Source organism: Musca vetustissima, unplaced genomic scaffold (assembly GCF_032173495.1).
Source record: "Musca vetustissima isolate MV318-11 ecotype Yass unplaced genomic scaffold, APGP_CSIRO_Mvet_v1 utg28269, whole genome shotgun sequence".
NCBI classification, from domain to species: domain Eukaryota; kingdom Metazoa; phylum Arthropoda; class Insecta; order Diptera; family Muscidae; genus Musca; species Musca vetustissima.
This window is the reverse complement of record NW_026874012.1, coordinates 59,219-63,772: the sequence shown is the minus strand read 5'-3', so window position 1 is coordinate 63,772 and position 4,554 is coordinate 59,219.

Genomic DNA, 4,554 nt, shown 5'->3' with positions numbered 1-4,554 from the left:
TATTTTTTTTATTATTTTAAACTATTAATTTGTATGTTTTATTCAAAATGATCTTAAAGTGAAATATTATCCGTTCTATTACATATTTGGCCAAGTACTACCCAAAATGAGAGAAAAAGATATTTTGGTTTTTTTCCTTCGTCATTTTGTGGTCCATCTTCTTTTAAACGTATTTCGCTTTAAAATTTATTTTGATAACTTTAAATTAATAAAACAAAAACTTGTTTTAGTTGCCCAAGAAAAAACAAAATATACCAACTATCAAGAATATAAAACTTAAAAAAAAAAAACAAGAAAAACCATAATAATACAAAAAACAAACTGCTAAACTATATTAAGTAAAAATATAAAATAAATATTTTATAAATTCATCGACAACCAACTACAACAAAGAAAAAAACCTCCAGATGTTTTAAATAAGCAAAGTAATTTATCAAGAATCGCCGTTGCCACCACTGCTGTTTGTATGTATGTGTAATTGTAAATCTCTTCTTATGGAGGTGGGCAAGCAACAAACACTTATGTTTTCAATATTTTTCGTTACACATTTACCCATGTTTTTTGAATTTTTTTTTGTATGTTAAGAAATCAATGCTGTTTTTGTTGTTTGTATATGTACTGCCCTGTTTATGTATTTGTGTATTGTTTTAAATTTCGCTCATATCCAAAGTCTAATTACAACGAAACAGCAGAAATTGTTTTACATATTTTCTTTGTATTATCTCCAATATATTTTTATTTTGTCTGTCTCTCTCTTTCCGCCATTAAATATTTCTCGCCCCCATTCTCTTTGGACATTTTAATATTTTATATACAATATATATTTTTTGGAAAAATACCAAGAAATTAAAATAAATTTAGACTACTTAAAAATTAAATCATTTGGTTATTTTATTTTTTTAATTTTTCATAAACTTAATATTCTTTATATTCAAACGGCCTTTAAACCTGCAGTTGCTGCGATTTAAATCTCTTTCTCCTCTGGCCTATATTTTTATAGCATCCAAAAAAAACCTATTTTCGAACTTAAAATGAGAAAGAAACAACATAAAATGAACTTGTGTATTTTGTATTTAAGGATAGTAGAAATTCCTTATAAGTTAAAGTAAAAGAAAAAAAAAACAATTATGAAAAAATACATTTTGATTAGATTACTAATTACAAATTACAACAGAAATAAAAAACAAGAAATAAAATATTTTTATGTTGTTTGAAAAAAACGCCAATAATGCAATTTATCCATAAACAAATGACTTCTATGTAAACAGAAAAAATCAAGTATAAATAAACAGCAAAGTTTTAAGAAAACAAAAAGAAATCATCCAAATTATATTCAGAAGAAAAAATAAAACAAAAATTACAAAAGATAAACAAAACAATTTCAATAAAAACAAATTACTTAAAAAACTCAAATCACCAATAGTTATTTTTTGGACAAAAATAATACATTTTTTTTTTGTACAGAAAAATAGTTTTAATTCAGTGATTTTTTATGTATTTAGGTTAGGTTAGTAGTTTGTCCATACTCTTCAGATTGTTTTGCCTATATTTCTAGGAATTGTTGGTTCTTAGCGAGTGAGTCTTTTCCATTTACACCCCTTTATGTCATTAGGGTCGTGAATAGTATCCGCATCCAATCTTGTGTAAATGTGCCTTCAAGTTGAGATGTCCTGTCAGTCTGCTTAGTTGTTTTTTTTTTTTTTTAACGATGATGATTTGATATGTAAATCTTCATTTGTCTACTAATCTAAACCGATTTCCACGAAACTTAACGCACATAATTTTAGACTTAATTAAATACGCTATGCCAAATTTCGTACAAATCGAAAGATATGTAGGGACTTTGGTGCACCATTTACCTTAAATTGGTCGAAAATATATATGGGAGCTATATATACATCTGAACCGATTTTGACGAAACTTAGCACACATCATTCTAGGCTTAATTCAGTACGCTGTGCCAAATTTCCTGCAAATCGAAAGATATATAAAGACTTTGGTGCACCATTTACCTTAAATCGGACGAAAATATATATGGGAGCTATATCTAAATCTGAACCGATTTTTACGAAACTTAGCACACATCATTCTAGACTTAGTTCAATACGCTGTGCAAAATTTCGTGCAAATCGAAAGTTATATAGGAACTTTGGTGGATCATTTACCTTAAATCGGACGAAAATACAAATGGGAGCTATATCTAAATCCGAATCGATTTTCACGAAACTTAGCACACATCATTCTAGACCTAATTCAATACGCTTTGCAAAATTTCGAGCAAATCGAAAAAATATATAGGGACTTTGGTGCACTACTTACATTAAATCGGACGAAAATATATATGGGAGCTATATCTAGATCTGAACCGACTTGACACACATCATTTTAGCGTAGTGAATTAACGATATTCCAAATTTCATGCAAATCGAAAAATATATAGGGATTTTTGTGCACCATTTACATTAAATCGGACAAAAATACAAATGGGAACTATATTTAAATCCGAACCGATTTTCACAAAACATAGTACACATCATTCTAGACTTGATTCAGTACGCTGTGTCACATTTCGTGCAAATCGCTGTACAAAATGTTGTGTTCATTGGCCATATCTTGGAGCTTTGCTGAACGATTTATTTAAAATCGGACGTAAATCCGAACCGATTTTTCCCAATTTCAATAGGGTTCGTCTCTGGGCCATGTAAATGAGCTGTACCCAAGTTATTTTGTATTGTATTGTATTTTGTTTACAATTTAAGATGGACAGACAGACGGACATTTATAAATCAATTCAGAAAGTGATTCTATGCATATTCTCAAAAGGAACCGTGTTTCTATCTCGTTTCTTTTTGTCTGTTACAAACATATGTACAAAGTCATAATACCATGTACCACAATATGATGAAGGGTATAAAAAGCATGGTCATGTTCTGGGGGGTTGAAATGAATGAAAGACCTTGGTGAGTATATGAGAGACAGTTCTTGCTTTCAAAATATAGGTCCATATTCCTATATAAAAATCCAGCCTAATTTAGATGTGTTAATGGTCTTAGATCACCTATACTCCGTCAAATTTGTTATTGTAACGACAAACCACATTTATTCTCGTCTTATTTTGACCTGTCGTGTATCATGAGAGTGGGAAAATATTTAGGGAGTATTTAGAACAAGGCCAACTTTCCAATGAGTTCTTATAATATTGAAGATTTTTTATATCGCCCTTTTATAATTTTTTTAATACGTAGTTTATCTTGCATCGAATTTAAGAAGAACTGAAATCATTTAATTTACGTAAAGTCGTTATACTTTTATCTGAATACATCAGCTATTACTCACTAGACGGTTTCATTTTTCATTAATATACAAAGTTTAACTATAGTTCACTAGATGGCGCAACTGCTTAATCAAAACTGTATCAAACAAAGTAACACAGATATCATGTGCAATATATTAGGTTGAAGGAAAAGAAATCCATTATTCTAAAATGAATTATAGTATTTTTTATAACATACTTCGGAATGACGATTTGGGCCAAATGTGCACCGTTTTCTTGTATGATTTCTTGCCATTTTAAATGTAACTTCATAATGCATCTCTCATAGATGTCCTGCTTTCTATTTGCAAAAAACTCTAGTAGTCGATTTTCACAATCCTCCTTAAATACCAATTTTTTATTATTAAAGAAATTTTGCAATGCAAGAAAAATATTATAATGGCTTGGTGACAAGTCCGGACTGTATGGCGAATGCATTAAAACATCCTAACCAAGCTCCCGAAGTTTCTGGCGAGTCACTGTAGCGTTGTCCTGGTGGAACACGACACATCTCCTGTTTGTTAATGGTTTAAAACAGTTTTATGGTTGATTTTTAGCTCCTGGGCGATGTTACGACTGCTAATATGCCGGTCAACTTCGATCATTTCTCCGATTTTATCGACATTTTCGACGACCGGTCTACGTGTGCCAGGTGTATTTTTAACATAAAAAATTTCTGAACGGAATATACGAAATCAAAATTGCACATAATCGGCTGTTACAGTATCGGAACCATAAACACCATAAACACCATTCACAATTTTAGCCGCTTGGCTTGCAAAGAAAAACTGTAAAATTTATCGAATATTCTATTTGTTCACTTCCATTTTTAACACCCCGTAACTCACAACTGAATGAACTAAAAAATAAATAAATAAAAAAAAAAAAACAGTAAGGAAAGATCAAAGACCACTTTGGGTACATACAAGAGATGATAATGTGTAAAATATCCTGTATATAGAAGAGACATAGCATCTCTGGAAGACCATTGAAATCGAATCGGACGAAAAAAAATCTGTGATCCACATAGATATTTTAACCAATAAAAAACTATATACATACCATTCTAAAATCTATGAAAAAATTTCATGTCGATCGGGCAGACTTCATTTTTTTGGTGTAACATTTGTATGAAATCCAGCCAAATTATGTATGTGAGCTATATGTAAATCTGAACCGATTTAAAAAAAATGGACTTTAATCAGTATGCAGTGCAAAATGTTGTCTCAATCGGATGAATA